The 21,922-nt window shown below is 44.5% G+C and overlaps 1 long non-coding RNA gene across 2 annotated transcripts in view; it reads right to left on the reverse strand.

Moving 5' to 3' along the window:
- LOC122807078 overlaps positions 1-21,922 on the reverse strand; it is a 276,583-nt gene that overhangs the window by 152,965 nt on the left and 101,696 nt on the right. The gene's annotated exons all lie outside the window — the stretch shown is intronic.

Genomic DNA, 21,922 nt, shown 5'->3' on the forward strand with positions numbered 1-21,922 from the left:
GACATCATCAGTCTTTCCAAAGAAGAACGTACATCTTTAACTATCCCTCAGTATGGGGGATAACAATATCTGTGCATTCGCAGAAACTTAGTTCAGGGTCACATATGCACACTGGCACTGCCAGGTTATTTTCTATACCATGCTTCGTGACCACCAGACTTGTGACACAGAACACAAGTAGGGGGTGTATCCATATACATCACAGATACACACACCTCTGGGTTGGTCCCACTGCACTAAGCATGACAGGCCATACACATACACCTACCATTGCCCAAAACTGCCTTTTGGTTTGGTGTGTAGTTCAGACCACCCACCCATACCCAGTAACCACACTTGGCTGTCCTGGGTGCAGTGTCAGATATGAAGGTCTTGACACACACCATTATAGTGGTTGACTTCAGGTACACAAATATTGACTGGGGATACTACTCAAGCCCTCATCCTCACCCTACAGCCACTACAATTTGTGAATCCATGTGCTATGGCACAACCAGTCACCACACCCACTAGGGGGAATACATATTGGACCTGATCATCACCAACATGGGGACTCTATGTTCCACACCAGAGGTAGAACTGTCATTGTTAAGATCAGACCATGTTCAACTTTCCCTGGACATCCATATCCCGTCCCCACACCCAGCCAAGGAAAGCACTGTAAAGAATTTCTCGACGGCAGAATTTGCACTTGTGAAGACTGGGGTGGAATACTTCAGAGATCCCGTGCTGGAGGTTAATACAGACCAATCTGCAGACTCCTCCAAAACAGGAGACCTGTCTGGTTGACCCCAGCCATATATAAGCTGTACAACAGAAGGAGGAAGCTATTACATAACAGAGCAATATCCCACAGACCCAGATAGATCATAACCTCTCCTTTGCTAATCACATTGACAGAGAGTCATTGCTAAGAACTTTATATAGCCCTCCTTCTGACATGGGTGTTTGCATATAGATCATGTGAGGTCATTGTGGCCCTCTACTACTCACTCATCAGGACCATATTTGACTACAATGCCCCTTTTGGGGTGTACCTTACCCAACACCTGTGGCAACTACAGTGAACACAACAGTACCTCCCGAAGAGAATCATGGGCTACACACAGATGTCCTATGCAGCTCAGCTAAAGGATCACCAGCTCTACTCAGTTGCTTAACGCCTACTCAGAGGTAATCTATGCCTGACGTACACAGCCATTTCAAACCCAGAAGTTATGGACATGCTCCACCTCATAACATCCAAGACCCTTACAGCTACACACTCCAGGGACGTAAACCTCAACACAAACATAAATAGGACATGCTGCAGGGACAGATTCATTACTCACAGGCTCACCTCACTCTGGAATTGAATCCTAATTAAAGTTAGACATAGCCACTCACCAACCCTCTTCCAGCAAAATACAGCTGCATGGATGGGAAAATGCATATTCACCCCTGGGATCTCCACTGTGTCCCTGCTTGACAGAGGCACAGCAAAGTAGCCTTAAAGGGTGCCTTCTGTGACCTACTTTACAGAGGCACAGTAGGCTACTCTACTGGGGATTCAGACGCCAAATACACTCTGCCTAGGCTTATGAATTCCCCAGGGCAGACAGCCTAGTATTCACCTCTGCACCTATGTTTATGTTTGGGATGCACAATATTTGTTGTTGCTACTGTTTGCAGGTCTTTATTGCCATAGCTTTCACAGTTTCTGTGAACAACGTGTGGTAACATGTTTGATCATGACAGGGTTCCGGTATATTAATATATGTGTCTGTTGTCATTTAACTGTGTGCACAGGGTGGATTGCTGGATTGTGGGAGGTTCCTGTCTTAACACTACAATACATCTGCCAGATATGTGTGACTGACTGCTATACTTAGACATGGCCTAAGTGTGTGAGCATGCCCAGTTCAGGCTTTCCATGGTTTGTTGCCTGACATGTGTCTCATTTATCCAAGTGTGTGAGCATGCCCAGTGGGACCTTTCCATATGTTGTGATCTGAAGTCCACTACATTTGTGGTTGTGTGTGAACATGACCAATATTGACATTAATACTGTGTGTGCTGGAAGTCATGTTGTGTTCTTACTGCCAGACTCCTTTGAGTCATAACTCAACAGGGATTATGCTGTGCTTGCAGGGTTTCCATGGGATAGTTTGCAAAGACTTGGCAACATTCTGGCTGAACGCTGCAATACTGTCATGGTGTAGTGGTTCAGTACTTCCATTATGGTGCACAGTATCATGGGTTTGCGTCCCATCACTGCTGTAAATGCTCATACTGAACAGACCAGACTAGTTAAGGGCCAGTTGGGCAACTATGAACATGTTGCATTTTGTTCAGCTATGGCGCACTTAAACCAGGCTTGTCCAACATTGCTGTGTATTCACCAACTTGGGTGGACATTGCAAACATTACTCCACAGTGACCACAGTTGTACTACTTGGTGTGTGTGATTCTGTTCATAGGTTCATACTAGGCTATCTGCCCTAGGGCATTTATAATCCTAGCCAGAGTGTGTTTGGCTTTCAACACACATTGTAAGTGGAGTTTGCCATTACATTTTTCATGGTTAGTATACTGTGCCTCTGGCTAACAGTGACATAGAAGTGATACCCAGGGTAAACCTACAATCTCCCATCCACTCATGAGGATTCCTCTTGAAGAGAGTCAATGAGGGACTCTGGCTAACCTGGAGTGGGAGTTTACTCAAGAGTGGGGGAGCCTCTGGGTTATGGATCTGTCACTCCAGCATGTCCTATTTATTTCAGTCCTGAGGTTCAGGTCTCTTGAGCGCATAGCTTGATGGGATTCTGATTTTCCAAGGTGCAGCATGTTCATTGATTCCAGGTTGGACATGGCTTTATACATCTGGCACAGATCGCCTCTGGGCAGGCAGTATGCCACTGAGTGGAGCTGCAGTTTCTTTAACCGGGCAGTGACTAGCATGTGTTTGAGCCCTTTAATCCTCCTGGTGAGGTACTTTTGTGGTCTTTCCAGCTGCTGCAGGTGTCTGAAAAGGTACATCCCACAAGGGGCATTGTACTCAATTATGGGCCTGATGAGGGATGAGTTAAGAGGCACAATGACCTCCACTGATGTACATGTGATTACCTTCATGATTAGGTGGGCTATACTCCACTGATGTACATGTGATTACCTTCATGATTAGGTGGGCTATATGAGGCACAATGACCTCCACTGATGTACATGTAATTACCTTTATGATTAGGTGGGCTATATGAAATGTTTCTCTGAACACTTTGGCCACATGGTTGTCAAATGTGAGATTGCTATTGACTTGGGTCCACAGGTCCCTTATCACTTCTTCCATACTTAATGGGTTACCACATATGTAGTAATTTGTGGGCACTTAGTTTTTGACACAGGGGAGGACTATACACTGTTTTGTGTTTAGCTTGAGGACATGGCTCTGGGTTGTCTGTTTCTATGAGGCCCTTTTGTAGGATGCTTGTGTCAGCTGGAGGGTCGATTATGGCACCCAGTTTGCAGTCATCTACAAACATGTTCACCAACTGTCCTTCTATGTTGGCCTGTACCTCTGAGAAATATATACCAAACAAGGGAGGTCCCACTACTGAGCCTTGTGGGATGCCACTTGTAGCTGGTATGTGGTCTGACATGGCTCCAGCATTTCAGACCATGTGGGTTCTGTCCTTGAGCCAGTTTGCAACCCATCTACTGACATAGGGGTTTCTATTGAAGCTGGTGATCTTATCTATGATGACCAAGTGGGGTACTGTATGGAAGGCTTTTGCAAGGTCCAGGTACGCTGTGTGGACCACCATCCCCTCGTCAATGGCCTTGGTGACTGTTTCAAATGACTCAACCAGGTTTAAGAGGCAGGATCTGCCCTTAACAAAGCCAAAATGGGTATGATCCAGTGTCTGTGTGTCCCCAATATGTTTATTTCGGAGGTCCATGATGATCCTTTCCATAGCTTTGCAGACCAAGCTAGTCAGGCTTCTGGGGCGATTGTTTGCAGTATCCGTTGAGGCACCACCTTTGTGGAGAGGGTCCACTGTTGCTGTACACTGCTCTTTGGGTACATATCATGTGTTAAGGCTGACATTGAACAACGGTTTTATGTGTGTGTTCAATTCTGCTTGGGGTTCATGTTGGACACAGCCCAGGACACCGTCTGGTCCTTTTGATACTGTGTGTTTTGCTTTGGAGAGGCTGGCTGTTACCTGCACATCTGCGATGTCAGGGGGCCAGCACTCTGCTGGGATAGATATTTGCCCTTTTGGTGGGGAGGGGGGGGAGAAGTTTGCACTGAACTTGTCAGCTTGGATGTTGGCAATGTCTGTGAGTTTGTTGTATTGTTTGTCATTTTGGACTAATTCTGAACATACCTGGGGATTCCCACACAGGTTCCTACAATAAGTAAAGAATGCCTTCTGATTATCCTTGGTGTCCTGTACGATTTTTATCTCACAGATGGCCTTAGACAATTTTATGCGTGGACGTTGTTTTTCAATAATATTGGTCAGAGATGGCTTCCCTTTTTGTGATTTGGATCTATCATATAGTATTGTATGGTTTGTTTATGGCTGGGGTCCACCAAACAGGATGCCTGCCTTTGGAGGATTGGGTCTTGGTTTTATTTGGGATTGCATGATCCATGCATTCCTGATGGTGTTCATAGAATGTGTTTATAAAGGGTTATGAGGTCTGGGCCATATTTTCCACAGACACAGGGGCTGTGAAGGATTCCACCTCAGTTTTGAAGTGTGTAACATATGCTTTAGTGAACATTTTTCACTGTGGTTTTCTGGCCATGAGCTGGGGTGGGGATGTGAATATCCAGTGAGATTACTATCTGGTGTGATCGTACCAGTGAGGGATACACTTCTGGTCCTGGGCATAGAGTCCCCATGTTGGTGATGATCAGGTCCAGTATGTTTTCCCCTCTTGTGGGAGTGGTAGCAAGTTGTTCCATAGCATTTTGGTTTATAAATTCTGGGAACCTTTGGCCTAGGGTGTTGGAGCTAGGGTAATGCTCCCAGTGTATGTTTGGGTAGTTGAAGCTGCCCAGTGTAATGGTGTTTGGGGAGATCTTCATATTTTCATGTGTTCTCCAGTCGGCCGAGTGTGGTTCCTGGGATTAGGAGGGTGGTCTGTAGCAGGCTATGAACTGGAAGGCGGTTTTACCCACTGTTGGTTACACATGGGTAGTCTCTGATGCTTCATGCTGTGCCACCAACCTGGGGGTGTGGGTATCTTTGACAAATATTGATACTCACCCTCCTTTTGTAGTTTGTTCCATGTTTTGCAGCTGTAAAGCATGGGATGAGGTGTAGCTGTGAATGCTAGGGTGCTCTTGGGAGCCTTGAACCAGGTTTGAGTGTTTGGAGTGCGTGCATCTTGCAGTTTAGACTTCTGGCATTGAGTAGCATTACTTACACTTTCTTATCCCTTGATACCTATGGAGGTGGGTTTGTGTTTTGAGCCTTACCTAGAAAAGGCACTATGGGGGGTGACAAGAGTCTTTGGCAATATCCAGTAGGCCACAGGTGATAGGTGAAATCCATCCCTAGCAAAGCATCATGTCTTGTCGAGCATCTCATCCCAGGCTGATAGGCATTGAATCCCCTTTCACTGACACCAATACTTAAGCCAATTGTTGTAATTGATCATCTTGTCTTCATATTGTGGCCTCATGTTCTCATGTTTGGTGAGGGTAGGATGCTACTGAAGGTCATCAAGTTTGCATATACAACATGGTGGTAAATGCTGTTTAGCACTACCTTACATTGCTTAACACATGGCAATCATGCCTCAAGTGTTGCTGCAGGGTTGCTATGTCAGATGCGCATACTGCACTCCCTATACATGTTTGGCAACAGGTAGTGTCACGTTAGTCATCCCTTTTACTATATGTGCGAGTCAGAGAGAGGTATCATTTCCAGGGTTCCTACTGAGCCAGTGTATGTGCTATGCGTTGCCTCTTTGCCAAGGTCAGGGCATACTGGGCACGCCTCCATCTGCCTACTGGGGCAGGCTCAGGTTCTTCCTCCTCCGAGTCACGCTCTGCCTGTGATGGCCTTGGCACTGGTGGGGGGCTGTTTGGCTCAGGCCTATGCTGGTCCTGTTGCAGCTGTTTTTGCAGGATCATATTATGTAGCATAGCACATACCATGACAATCTGGGTACATGAAGTTGGTGAGTATTGCAAGGCTCCACCAGATGTGTCCAGGCACCGGAACCGTGACATGAGCAACCCAAACACACGCTCAATTACATTTCGTGTTTGTGCATGTGCCTCATTATGGTGTTCTTGTTCAGGTGTGTGTGCATTTCTGATGGATGTCATCAGCCACGGCTCAAGTGCACAGCCAGCATCTCCCACTAAGTGACCATGTGGGTGTCCCCATTGGCAAATGTCTGGTATAGCTGTGTCAGATGCCAGATATGGGAATCATGGTAGCTTCCAGGGCAGCCAGCACACACATTCATTATTATGCCCTGGGCATCACACACGACCTGGCAGTTGATGGAGGGGAAGCCCTTGTGTGTTAATGTAGGCCCTACCCCGCTCACCGGCTGGTGCTTTGATGCGTATATGCGTGCAGTCTATTGCACCCACTACCTCAGGGTATTCTGCTATTTGCTGGAAGAGATGCATATTGCTGGCCAATACCTCACGGGAATTGGGGAAATATACATGATCACCGACATGTGCTGACATGGCATCCAGGAACTGGTGCAGTACCCTGGATGCTGATGCCTGTGATATCCCCATCATATCACCAGTTGGTCTCTGAAAGGTACCTGTTCCTAGTATTCTTAGGCCAACACATACCTTGGTTTCCACTGGGATGGGTTCCCCTCTGTTGGTTCTGTGTGTGAGGCGTGGCCTGCACAGCTCCACAATTTGCTGCAGGAGGTCTCTGTCCACTCTATAGCGCTCCACTATCTCCAGCTCAAGTAACCCGTGGTAGGTGACCCTGGGCCTGTACACTCTTCTCCGTCTCCTCACTGTGGGTTGTCCGGCAGCAGTTGCATTGTCACCACCCTCAGCATGTTGCATATGTAGTCTTATAACAGCAATGGCAGCCCCTAGCATTTTTTGTCTGAGTGAAGCTTTTTCAGTTTTCACTTCTAGTAGCATACTCCAGTGTTTCAGTGTCTCTTGTGAGAAACAAACTGCACTGTTGTTTGCAGAGTTTTAAGTGCTGGGCTGGGCTAGGCTAGTGCTCTGCCTGTGTTATTGCCTGATTTGGATTGCTTTCACCTGCTAGCTCTACTAGTATCACCTGGTATTTTCCTGCTATTTGTTGTGCTTCCTTTTTCCTTTCTGTTTCCTCAGCGGGAGCAACGCTCATTCAAGTGCAAACACGCTCACAGCAGCTCACATGCGTGCACACATGCTTAGACGGACTAAAACTTGCTTATTCGGGTTAAAACGCACACGCACCAATGCAAACGCGCTTACAGGTCTTTAAACAGGCTTATACATGCTTACTCCAGCTTAAACATGCACACTCATGCTTCCACACGCGCAGTCTGTCTCACTCAGGTTTACAGGCGCGCACACATGTGCATACCCTCTCAGCAAGAAACTTTGGTGTTATCCACAGTATACACCTTCCATTTCTTGGCTTTCCCTGGCCTACCTGTTGACACACCTCTTTCCATGATGTCTAACTGACACCTAACAGATGCCACTGTCCTCCAATGAGCTGCACTACTTTCATACATACCCCCTTGTGATGTCACCTATCTCCTACTCTGTTCCTCCCCATATCCTACTCCTACACTCCACTGACTGTGCTCATTTGCTATGTAAAAGTGCGATTCACTATCCTAACACTCATTTACATAGGATTGCCTACTAATGCTTGGTTACATGTCTTAGACTGGGCTTCTCCCCTTAGCAACCCCTACTCGATGGCCATGTTGTCTTCAGCCTGCTATTCCCTTACATTGAAATTTGACAATTTTCATAAATTCCATGTTTGTGGCTTTTATTGCCTTATTTTATGATTTTTATAGTGCACCCCATTTGCACGGCGCTGCGCTTAAACATCGGAAATCGCCGAAAAAAAAATATTTTTATTTTAATTTTGCATCAGGGAAACTTTCCACTGTCCATATATTTGGCCATTGGCATGCTTCCTCAACCATATGCAACCTTTATTTGGAGCTGACAAGGCTCCATTGTGCTATTTGCAGAACGGTACTCAGTTGTCAACCGAGTACATTTCTGCAGCTAACACTTCTCCTACTCGGACAGGTTTCTGCTTCCTGGATTGCAAATTTACCTCATTTGCATGCCTTTCGGCTGCAAGTGAGGTAATTTGCATATCACAGCCCTCTCCGTGTAGGAGACGTGTTAGGAGCTCTCTTACACGCCCCTACAGGATGTTCGTGGAACGCTCGTCGGACATGATGGCTGCATGGAGTCTTACTCTACTCATAGACTATGTGCAAGTCATAGTGAATCTGGCCCTTTGTCTAAGTAACAAGTGATAATTCAATAGAGGTGTTTGAAAAAAAAAAAAGAACACAGACACTGTGAGAAGCAGGTGTCCCATCTAAGTATGAAAGTGACTGGTGATGCCACACAGTGCTCAGTACTGGAACTCTTCCTGTTCAGGATTTTTTTTTTTTTTTGGATCTTCAAACCATAAACCAAGACCTTTGACTAACGATGTTTGCAGATGACTGTGAATTAGGAGTCACTGGCAAGTTCCCCACTGACACACAAACCCTTCAACAAAAACAGATACTTGTAAATACCTGATGCACTAAAAATGGTCTCAAATTAAATGCAAAAAAAAAAGTGTAACATTGTCACATTTGGTAGATAATCCCTCCCCCCTAGCATACAGCTTAGACAATATTTCACTTTAAATTGTGACTCTTGTGAAGGATCTTGGAACATGGATTGATAATTCCCTATCCTATGATCATAGGGTGTAACAAGAGTACTTGCAAAGTCTTTCTATACAGCTTAGATAATTGTCAAGGGAATCTCATCCAGATCTAAAGAGGTCATTGTTCCCTTACATTCAGCATTGATTAGGCCTATTATGGAGTACAAAGCCCCCTTAGGGATACACCTTACTAGACATATGAAACAACTAGAAAGACCCAAGTGTTTCCTAACTAAAAAGATTATGGGCCTAAAATCAGCCTAACCTACTAGAAAAGGTTGTAAGCACTGTCCTTCCATTCAGTGTCTTTACATACCTCCCAACTGTCGAGATTTTTGTAGAATATTCAGATTTTTGCCTCATATTTTTGGTCAGTTCCTCATAAAGTTTGTGGTTTTATGGCAAATCCCTAAGGGTGGAAGTCACTAAATAATGACATACATTTGAGTTTCAGAATTCACATCCTTTAGAAAATGCACGCTAACATAAATTCTGTTATTCAAGCATCTTTCTAAATATATAAGAGCAATATTTCAGAATTGTCCCTATTTTTGAGCCCTTGCCCCCTCCCCATTATTTTACGCTTTGTCCAGATTTCTTGTGCTAAGAGGTTGAGAGGTATGGTGTCTTATAAGCTCCTGAAGAGTGAGCTGTGGCTATCGCTATTAGAGACCCAGACAACTTTGATCTCTCATCTCCATAAATCAGATTGCCATGCTAATATCAAATGTTCACCAATAAATAAATAAGGCACGATAGACAGACAGATAGATAGATAGGTAGGTAGAAAGATTGCCTTATGTAGAGCCTCCCCATGTTTGGGACAGACTCCCCCTGCAAATTAACCAATGTGATACATTATCTTCCTTCAAATGGGACCCTGGAAATTGGATAGGTAAACACAAATTCAATCCAGGTTTGGCCTACCTAGTCCTCCTTGAGAGAAGGGGTACAGTCTAAGAGTGGGTATATATGTGTGTGTGTGTGTGTGTGTGTGTGTGTGTGTGTGTGTGTGTGTGTGTGGGCCAGATTCACAAAGGCTTACACGGAGTTTAAGAGTAGTGTAAGCCTCTGTGTAAGCCTCCCGATCCAGGAACAGCCCAAACCTCCGTGTAAGAGACAGCTAAAACGTCTCTTACACGGACTGGGCGTGGAAATGCTCAATACCTCATTTGCAGCTCAAAGATATGCAAATGAGGTATTTGAGCGATTCAGGAAGCCCAAACCAGTCTGTGTAACGGACGTTTTAGCTGCAGAAATGTACTCAGCTGACAACTGAGTACATTTCTGCAAAATTGACAACGGAGCTATGTCATCTCCAAGTAAAGGTTTCATATGTGTCATCTAGCGCCAATGGCCAAATATGTGGCCATTGGCATTAAAAAGTGATGCAAAATTATTTAAAATAACTTTTTTTTCGGGATTTTGATGTTTAACTGCAGCGCACACCAAACGGGTGCGCTGCTCAAAAGTAAAACCGCTTATAAGCTCACAATTGTGGGTTTTATGTATTACATGGAATGACAATGCAGGGACTAGCAGACCAAAAACAATATGGCCACCGTGTAGTGGTTGCCAAGGGGGGGAAGCTCAGTGTAAGAGATGTAACTAAACATTACTAGGCAATCCTATGTAAATGAGGGTTTCAATACTGAATCACACTGCCACACAGGTAATGAGCACTTTCCGAGTAGTGTAAGAGTTACAGAAGAGGGAGGAATAGAGTAAGAGGTAGGTGACATCAAGGGGGGGGAATGATATAAATAAATGTATCACATTGGAGGGCAGTGTAATGTGACAGATGACAGACAGACATCAGGGAGAGAGGTGTGTCCCAACAGAACACTAGGAAAGTCAAGAAATAGAGGGTGCACACTATCCCTACACTCAAACTTTCTTGATATACGTGCATGCGCACGTGTGCGCACGTGTAAGGCAGGCTCAACATGTGGGAGTGTGTTGCAAACTGTTTACAACGGTTTGCGCGGGCGTGCACATGTGTAAGGCAATGTGCACGTGTTTTACCATGAATCAGCCCAGTTCAAACCGTGTAAGGATGTGTGCGCGCGTTTAAGTCACTGTGAGTGTGCTTATGCTGGTGTGCACATTGCTCCCCTTGAGTAAACAGAGGAAAAAGGAAACAACCAGATTACAGGAAGCTGCCAGAGGATACTGCTGGAGTTAATTGGTGATAACAATTAGAAGCAGGCAATTACAGAGGCAGACTAGAAGCCCAACCCAGCACTTAAAACACTGCAAACAGCAGTGCAGGGTGTTTCTCTCAAGAGATACTGCAAGAAAGGAGTAAGCTATCAGAATTGAAAACTGAAAAAGCTGAACTCAGAGCAGAAATGCTAGGGGTTGCCATAGCTGTTATAATCAGGCATAGGCGAATTGCTGAGGGTGGTGTCAATGCAGATGCTGACAGACAACCCAGAGTGAGGAGAAGGAGAAGAGTATACAGGCCCAGGGTCACCTACCATGGGTTACATGAGCTGGAGATAGTAGAGCGCTACAGAGTGGACAGAGACCTTCTGCAGCAAATTGTTGAGCTGTGCAGGCCACGCCTCACACACAGAACCAACAGAGGGGAACCCATCCCAGTGGAAACCAAGGTATGTGTTGGCCTAAGAATACTAGCAACAGGTACCTTCCAGAGACCAACTGGTGATATGATGGGGATATCACAGGCATCAGCCTCCAGGGTACTGCACCAGTTCCTGGATGCCATGTCAGCACATGTCGGTGATCATGTACATTTCCCCAATGCCCGTGAGGTATTGGCCAGCAATATGCGTCTCTTCCAGCAAATAGCAGGATACCCTGAGGTACTGGGTGCAATAGACTGCACGCACATACGCATCAAAGCCCCAGCCGGTGAGCGGGGTAGAGCCTATATTAACCGCAAGGGATTCCCCTCCATCAACTGCCAGGTCGTGTGTGATGCCCAGGGCATAATAATGAACGTGTGAGCTGGCTGCCCTGGGAGCTACCATGATTCCCACATCTGGCATCTGACGCAGCTGTACCAATCATTTGCCAGTGGGGACTTCCCACAAGGACACCTAGTGGGGGATGCAGGTTATGCACTTGAGCCGTGGCTGATGACACCCATCAGAAATGCACACACACCTGAACAGGAACGCCATAATGAGGCACACGCACAAACACGTAATGTCATAGAGCGTGTGTTTGGGCTGCTCAAGTCACGATTCCGGTGTCTGGACACATCTGGTGGAGCCTTGCAGTACACACCAACTACATGTACCCAAATGATCATGATATGTGCTATGCTACATAATATGATCCTGCGAAAACAGCTGCAGCAGGACCAGCATAGGGCTGGGCCAAACATACCCCCACCATTGCCAAGGCCACCACAGGCAGAGGGTGACTCGGAGGAGGAACAACCTGACCTTGCCCCAGTAGGCAGAAGGAGGCATGCCCAGTATGCCCTGGCCTTGGCAAAGAGGCAACGCATAGCACATACACTGGCTCAGTAGGAACACTGGGACTGATACCCCCTCCGACTCACTCATATAGTAACAGGGACGCCTAACATGACACAACCTGCTTCCAAACATGTACAGGGAGTGTAGTATGTGCATCCGACAGAGGCAGCCCTGCAGCACCACCTGAGGCATGAATGCCATGTGTTAAGTAATGTAACACCATGTACCATATGCACACCTGAGGACCCTGACTAACATCCACCCTCACCAATCATGAACCACAAAAACACAAACCCACCTTCATAGGTACCACAAGGGATAGGAACCTAGATGTAATGCTACCCAGTGCCAGAAGTATAAACAGCAAGATGCGTGCAGTGTAAACGCACACAGTATAGAGAATGTAGATATCAGTGCTGTAATAGAAAACCGGGTCAAAGCCCACATCAGCACCCTAACACTACCAGGTCACACCTCATACAGTGATGTACAGCTGCAAAACATGGAACAAGCTACAAAACGAGGGTGACTAGCAATAAATGTCATGGATAACCACACCCCCATGTTGGTACCACAACAAGAAGCAGCATGGATTAGCCATGGTCAAATACCAATGGCTAAAACTGCCTACTACTATATAGCTTGCTGCAGACCACTGTCCTAATAGCAGGAACTGCACCAGGCCTATGTTGGAATACATGAAGATATCAAGCCCCCCAAACCACATTATATTGCTTGACTGAAAATACCTACACATACACCATAGTTTCATAGTTTACTACTAGGCTATCTGCCCTAGTGCATTTATAAGCCTAGCCATAGTGATGTGGCTATTGCCACCCCTTATAATGGTAATAAGTGTACAGAACAGATTCCGAACATAGTGCCTCTGACTTAGTAGTGACACATTATGACCCCCTTACTTAATCAAATAAGTTGACTGTCCCTCTGTCTAGTAGTGACACAGGGAGGACCCCTGGGGTAAACCTACGATCTCACATCCACTTGTCCAGATTTCTCTTGAAGAGAGTCAGTGAGGAACTCTGTCTAACATGAACTGGGATTCTGTGCTAGAGTGTGAGAAGCCTCTGAGTTATGACTGTCCCTCCAGCATGTCCTATACATGTATGTGCTGAGGTTCAAATCTTTAGCTCTCATGGTTCTGGTGGATTTGGATTGCTTTCAGTGGAGCATGTCCACCAAATCCTGATTGGACATGGTCTTGTATGTCAGGCATAGGTCACCTGTAAGTAGGCGGTATGCTACTGAATAAAGCTGGATTTTCTTTAGTCTGGAAGCATATCACATGTGTTGTAGGCCCTTGATCCTCTTGGTAAGGTACATTTGGGGTCTCTACAGCTGTTGCAAGTGCTGGGTGAGGTATATACCAAATGGGGCTTTGTATTCAATCATGGGCCTGATAAGGGAGAAGTATAGGGGTACAAGGACCTCCTTTGATCTGGATGGAAAACCCTTCATGATAAGGTGGGCAAGATAGAAAGTCTTTCTAACCACTTTGGCAACATGGGTGTGAAATGAGAGGTCACTATCTACATGGGTCCCCAGGTGTCTGATTTGTTTTCTGTGCTCAGTGGGTTGCTGTCCATGTGTTAATTTGTGGGTACTTTGTTCCTCCCAAAGGGGATGACTACACATCAGTTGCATTCAGTTTCAGGCCATGATTCCGGCACCAGCTATCTGTTTTTGTGAGGGCATTCTGTAGGATGTGTGTGCCGGCTGATGTATTCACTATGGTGCCTAGGTTGCAGTCATCTGCAAACTTTAGTCAGCCACAACCCTCCTATGTTTGCTTTCACATCTGAAAAGTAAATGCCAAATAAGAGGGGTCCCAGGACAGATCCTTGTGGGACACCACTTGTGACTGGCTTTGAATCTGACAAGGCACCTGCAATGTTGACTTTATGGGTTCTGTTTCTTAGCCATTTTGCAACCTATCCTGTGACATATGGTTTTATATTTCAGCTGTTGAGCTTTTCTATGATGCCTGAGTGGGGTATTGTGTCAAAGGCCTTAGCCAAGTGCAGGTAGGCTGTGTGGACCGCTTAGCCCTCATCAATGGCCCTACTGACAGTTTCAAAATAGTCAACTAGGTGCAAAAGGCAGGATCTGCCCTGTACAAAGCTGAACTGGGTGGGATCAAGGGTCTGTAGGTCACCAATGTCTCTGTTTAAGAGCTCCATAATGACTCTTTCCATAGCTTTGCAGACAAGGCTGGTTAAGCTTGTGTGGTGGTAGTTCCCAGGGTCTGTGGAGGCATCTCCTTTGTGGAGTGGGACCACTGTTGCTGTACGTCAGTGTTCAGGTACATATCCTGTAGCAAGGCTAAGGTTAAATAGCATTTGTATATACGGGTTTAGCTCCTTCTGGAGTGCACGTAGCAAGCAACTGGGGAAACCATCAGGTCCCATTGATGCTGTGTTTTATGTCTTTGCTGAGTGCGGCTCTCACATGGACATCTGAGATGACAGTGAGGTTACATTCAGCTGTGATAACTATCGTCTTTTGGGGGTGAGGGAGGGGGAAAATTGCACTGAACCTGTCTGCCAGAATGTTGCCAATATCTGTCAGGTCACTGAAATTTATGTTGTTGTGTACCAACTCTGAGCATATCTGAGGGTTCCCACCCAGGTTTCTTACATAACTGAAGAATGCATTGTGGTTATCTTTATTGTCTTTGGTGATTTTTGTCTCAAAGTTGACCTTGGATGTCTTTATGAGAGAATGTAGCTTTTTACTAGTGCTGCTCACAGGTGCCTTCCCTTTAGGAGATTTAGCTTCTGTCTTGCATTAGTATCCTTCATTTGTTATACAGTTTGTTTATGGCTGGGGTCCACCAGACAGGCCACTTTCCCTTGGTGGAGAGGGTCTTGGTTTTATATGTGATTGCATGGTCCATGCTTTCTTGGAGATGTCCGTAGAAAGCGTCTGTGAAGGAGTCACCATTGTGTGTTGTGGTTTCCACTGGCCCAGTGGGCTTAAAGGATACCATCTCAGTCTGAAGAAGTGTAAAGTCAGCTTTTGAGACGTTTGTCACTATACTCTTTGTATTATACTAGCACCAACACATTTGTAGACAATTTCCCAGAATCCATCAAACAAAATGGACATGCAAAATGTAACACTTCCACAAGAGGGGTAAGCATACTGGATGTGATAATCAGAAATATGTGTACTGGATGTCAAGATGAGAAGTGTATCCCTCACTGGTAAGACCAGACCATAGAGTAATCACACTGTAGTTACACATCCCGACCCCAGTCCCTGGCCAGAATACCACAGTGAAACACATATATAAAGCATAGCTTGCACCCCTACAAACCAATGTGGAATCCATGAAAGGCCCTGTGCAAGTCCAGAATATTGGACACACTGCAGAACATGTTATACAGGCATACCATGAACACAGCCAAGAGTGCTTGGAGTCTGCAATCACAAATAACAACAAGACACAATGCCATACACCCAGGCATCTGGCATGCTGGACTCCAGCAATTACTAAACCATTGAAGAGAATGAGGAAACTACCACATGATAGATCAAACATAAAAAGTGAAGTAATCAGTGATCACTAGTATGGCAATAAAATGTGTCCACACATACAATCCACTAAGGCCAGGCAAAACAAGTAGAATCTGTGAATCCAGAGGCAATGTGACACCTGTCCCAAGTACACACACAACAACAACTCACCCCAATAAATACAAATATATGTGACAGACGCAACCAGGTAGCCAAACCGAGCCTGAGCACCCCAAATCAGTACTGTCAAAACTAGTCAGGAGGACAAGGTAACCACATACACCACAAACCCAGTCCCACATAGATCTACAACGACTGTAAACCAAACACATAAACACAAAAACATTCCCAGAGGCCCTAATTACAAACACACAACACCAACACAAGCCTCCAAAGCAGACACCCAATAAAACATCCTCCAGACATAGCACATGTAACACATAGTACACAAAGCTGGTGTGCCAAACAGTCACAGGACAGAAGGAGAAACAACATGCCTGATACAGTTGTAATAGGTGACTCCATAGTGAGACATGCTGCTGTTCCAGGGATGGCTTGCACCTGTTACCCATGGGCGTCTGGATATTGCCTAAGGCTTTTGCAACCTACAGAGATCCTTTTGTAGGCAAGGCTGTAAAGACTAACCCACCACCATAGAAAACAAAACTGGAAAGAAACAGAAGGGTAATGCTGATGCTGATCAATGCCAGACGTGTAAACCTCAATATGCATGCTCCTGAGGCCCTCCCCAGTATGGAGAACATCGATGTCTGTCCAGTGATAGAAACCTGCTGCAAGCCTCGTGACAGCACACAAGCACTACCAGGTAATACCGCATATCATGTGTTATGGCCACAAAACCTGGAACAAAACATAAAAGGAGGTGAGTATCCATATTCAGCACAGACACCTATATGTCCAGTTAACTGACAATGCTTACGTCATTGCAGTCCACCCATGTGCAACTAACCGTAGGCAAGACTGCTGTACAGTCTGTAGCATGCTACAGACCACACTCTCACACACAGGAACCCCACCCTGCTGACCTGAAGACAGTGGACAGTATGAATGTACCACCAAATACAAAACAAGGTACACACAAATTACCACATAGGTAGTAAACCATTATGTATGGAAGGAGTAATCAGGGACCTAGTGACACAAGTGGACAGTAACCTGTTATGTGACAGTCACATTGCCAATTTGGCTAGGAAGACTGTCTATATTGGACACTGTATCATGAAAGGATTCACATCTACGTCAACAAAGGTCATTGTGCCCCTATACTGTTCCCTTATCAGACCCATAATGTAGTACAATGCCTCATTTGGGATGTACATTACCTGGCAGCTGCAGCAGTTAGAAAGACCTCAAAGGTACCTCACCAAGAGTTAGAAAGGGTCTCAAATATATGTCATATGCTGCCTGGCTGTAGACACCACAGCTGAATGCAGTCACATACTGCCTACACAGAGGCATTGTATGTCTGTTGTACAAGTCCATGTCCAACACAGAAGTAATGGACATGCTCCACCCCAGAAAACTCAAAGCCATCGGAGCTGTGCGAGTCAGAGATGTCAACCTCAACACATAATCAAATAGGATGTGCTGGAGGGACAGATAACCTAACCCTGAGGCTCTCCACACCCTGGAACAGAATACCACTACATGTTAGGCAGAGCCCCTCACTGACACTCTTCAACAGGACGTTGGCAAAATGGATGGATGATTGCAGATTGTAGATGTACACTGGGGGTCTTTACTGTGTCCAGACAGAGGCACAGCTAGGTAAATCATAAATGGCCATAATATTCACATAGCAAGGGGTGGCAAAAGCCACACACACTGTGGCAAATGCCCTAGGGTGGATAGCCTAGTATGAACCTATGAACCTATTATGATAAAATTGTACAGGACACTAAGGATAATCCCAAGGCTGCTGCAACTGATGGTAGGAAGCGTGTTGTGAATTCCCAGATATGCTCTGGATCACACAAATATTACAAACAACATACCAAACACACACACGTATTGGCAACATACATCCTGACAGATGCAGTGCAAACCCCCATAATGCAAAATATCTTTCCCAGCAGACTGCTGCCTCCCTGACATTATGTCAGCCTTACCACATGATATGTACCCAAAGAGCAGTGTACAACAGTGGTCATTCTCAAGAAAGGTGTCGCCTGAATGGATACTAAAAACAACCACCACAGAATCCTGAGAAGCTTGGTCTGCACAGCTATGGAAAGGATCAGCATGTACCGCAGACATAAAGATATTGGGCATCTATTGACACCCGACCCTACCCAGTGTGGGTTTATTAAGTGCAGACCCTGCCCCTAAACATGTGAGACTCAGTTGAAACAGTAATTGAGGTCACTGATGAGGGCAATGTGGTCCACATAGCGTAGCTGGACCTTGCAAAGCCTTCCATACCATACCCTACGTGTTCAATATAGATATGCTCACCGGCTTATATATACACCCGTATGTCACTAGAGGGGTTGCAAACCAGACCAACGACAGAACTGACATGGTCAGACATGCTGCAGCCATGTCAGACTACAAACCACATATAACAGGTATCCCACAAAGCTTGGTCCTGGGACCTTCCCCGTCTGGTATATATGCCCCATAGGTACAGGCCAACATGTAAGGACTGTGCCTGAACATGTTTGCAGAGGACTACAAACTGCCCAACATATCTGACACTCCAGCTGACATAAGCATCCCACAAAAGGGCCACATAGAAACAGACAACTGGTGCCATAGCCATGTCAGCAAGTTAAATGGAGAAAACTGTATAGTCAACCTCTGTGGATATACAGTAAGTGACCACCAATTACCACATAGGTGTTAACCCATTACATACTTAACATGTAATGACAGACCTGGGTACACAAGGTGATAGATATCCTGCATTGGACAAACATGTGGCTGTAGTGTTAACAGAAACAATCCATATACCAACCTAATCATGAAGGTTATGACATCTAGATAAGGGGAGGTCATTGTGGTTCTGCAGTTATCCTTCATCAGCATTACAATTGACTACAACAGCCCCTGTGGGGTGTACCTCAGCAGACACCTCCATCAACTGTAAAGTCCACAACAGTACCCCACCAGGAGTATCACAGAGCTTGAACAGATGTAATGTGTTGCTTGATTAAACAAGAGTGCAACTCCACACACTGCCATGCTGGCCACCCAGATGCAAGCTGTGCCTGATGTAGAAAGCCATGTCCAAGCTGGAATCAAGGAACATGCTGCACCTTGTACAATCTGAATGGCAGTGAGCTATGCACATGAGGGACCTGAACCCCAGCACTGACATACATAGAACAAGCTGTACTGCATTATCCATAACACAGAAGCCAACCCCACGCATGAGTAAACTACCAGTACAGGTTATCCATAGAGTCACTCGTTGATTCTCCTCAACAGGAATCTTAATGAGTGGATGGGAGATGGTAGGTCTACACTGGGTATCACTGTTATGTCACGGGTAGACAGAGGCACAGTATACTAAACATGACATATGTCATGGCAAACTACACTTACAATGTGTTGAAGGACAAACACACTCTCTGACTAGCATTAGAAATGGCCTAGGGCACATCGGTAGTGTTTGCCAATGTACACCTATGTTGTGGAATACACTACTGATGTTGGACGAGGCTGTTGTAAGTAGTTAATATCTGAACATAATGCAACATGGTCAGATGTGCACAACTGGACCCTAACCAGGCTGTTGTGCTCACTATGGAAATAGGACTAAAGCCCAGGATACTGTCCACCACAGTGAAAGTACCGAACCACTACACTATACAGTACTACCGTGTTAGGTCAGTATGAACGGATGTTGACAATTGTATGCAAAGTATCCCATGCAAACCCTGCAGGCACAGTATAATCCCTAAATGAAAAATGCCCGCACCAAGGAAGATCCAAAATACGTTTATTAAGGACTGAAACTAGACCGGTTTCAGCAGCAAGGCTTTCATCAGTAGTGCATAAGCAGAACCAATTCTGCATCAGCTTATATAATATTAATTAGTGGATATTTGTGGACTGCATTGAACAAATTATTGTTGTCTCTTAATATCTAAACAACTATTTATGTTCAATACGTTTTTTTCTATGTGACATAATTGTGTTTTGCTAACACTTTATATTACATTGGTATATTCCATTAGGGGTTCGATTTATTATACATTACACTGAATCTCTACTTATATGGAAGTTTTATGTATGTTCAATAACAATATATCTACATATTTGATATATAATATAATAATCAGAGGTATATACACCTTTTTTTTTTGTATTTAAACATATTTGATTCCATCTGTTGGGTTTATAACAATACTTTGGAACCTGACAGGATTTGATCTATATACAACAGGGCTAGTATTCTATCAGATTCAGCCCTTTTTGAACAACAGTACGTGTTTCATTATCAGTAATATTGCTTGTTTATTACAACAAGGGCCCCTGATTTTTTGCAGATTCACTCTGCTATTTATCTCTTAAACATAGGGATTTATTTGCCATATATTCTTACCTTCAGTACTTTGTGATTCATTTTGTTCATTCATTTTGGAATATATTGATCATTTACTAATTCAACCCTCACTAAATCTATAACAGGTCCACTTCAATATATATTTTTTCATCCGGTTTGTTGCAACTTATTGTCATGGATCTTAATAAACTGCTTTCTGGTTTATGCTCCGATAAGGATGATTTAAAAGTTTTTGGCATTGGCACTGAAAAAACTGAATTGGTTGACTTGGAAACCATAGATCCAGTTGACGGTTGCGAAAACTTATTCTTTAAATTAGGCAAACAAATTAAGATGCTCAGAACCAATATTTGGCACAACAAATTGTTTAAAGCCTATCAAGCACAGAATATATCCCCCAGAGGGTTGAGATGTAAAATCCAACCACTAGTGGGTACACCGGATGATACTCTGTTGAAAGAATGGCAACAAGCACAACAGGAGGCTGCCATGACTAGGGTCAATATTTTGGCTTCTTTCTATGAGAGAACAATACAGAGTAATATTAGTGAAGTGGAAAAAATATGTAACAGTCTCAAACAGTTTGAACAAGACACTAGTTTTCAGGGTTGTCTTAGTAAATTATCCAAAGAAATTTCTATTTTGGAAAATAACCTTAAGAATAAGAAATTGCACAAATTTGCCCGTGATAAGGATGACTATGACAAGAGCAAACAATTTGAATCACAAAAGGGTGTAAGATTTGCTCATGGTACAAAGAATGTCTCCTTCACACGTAGAAAGAGACCCAGGTCCATTTTAAAAAAGACTGGGCCTAGTTATATTACTTCAGGTGATGAATCCTCAACTACAGACACTGAGCCACCCAATACTGGTGATTCCCCAAATGCCAAAAGGGGTAGAAAAACTGAGGTCCCTTTAGGGGTAAAAAACACAGGGCAGGCAGGAAACACAGGGGTCACAAACTTAGAAGAGCTGTTTATGTCGATAGTGAAGTGAATAATCAATGTACTAATGTTTTAAACATTTCTAAACACATTTTGACTGATGATCAATATTCCCTACTCAATAAAGGCCTTGGTTTTATCCCTGGTTTTTTTATTGATGAAAGTATTTTGGTTTCTGACACTATTGACTTTTGTAGAAAAATTAACTTGAAACTATTTTTCAAACAACAGGATCAAACTGATAATGCTCAAAGATCATCTGATTTCAGATTCCACAAATCTACATTTAACCCTCCCATGGACAAACATGTTGCTATTTTCCAACAGGCAGTCATCAAGGACATACATTTCAATTTGGGTTCTGTTGACACCATCAAGCATAATATGTCTAGGAAGGAACAATTGGCACTTATACAACTCAGAAATAATACAGATATTGTGATCATTTCTGCCGATAAAGGGGGAGCGGTGGTGGTAATGGACACCGATTACTATGTGAATGAGGGTCTCAGACAACTTTCTAATCATCATCACTATCTGAAAATGGAGATTGACCCC

The sequence above is a fragment of the Protopterus annectens genome, chromosome 7.part0 (genome assembly GCF_019279795.1).
Source record: "Protopterus annectens isolate FY-2018-M chromosome 7.part0, PAN1.0, whole genome shotgun sequence".
Lineage (NCBI taxonomy): Eukaryota > Metazoa > Chordata > Ceratodontiformes > Protopteridae > Protopterus > Protopterus annectens.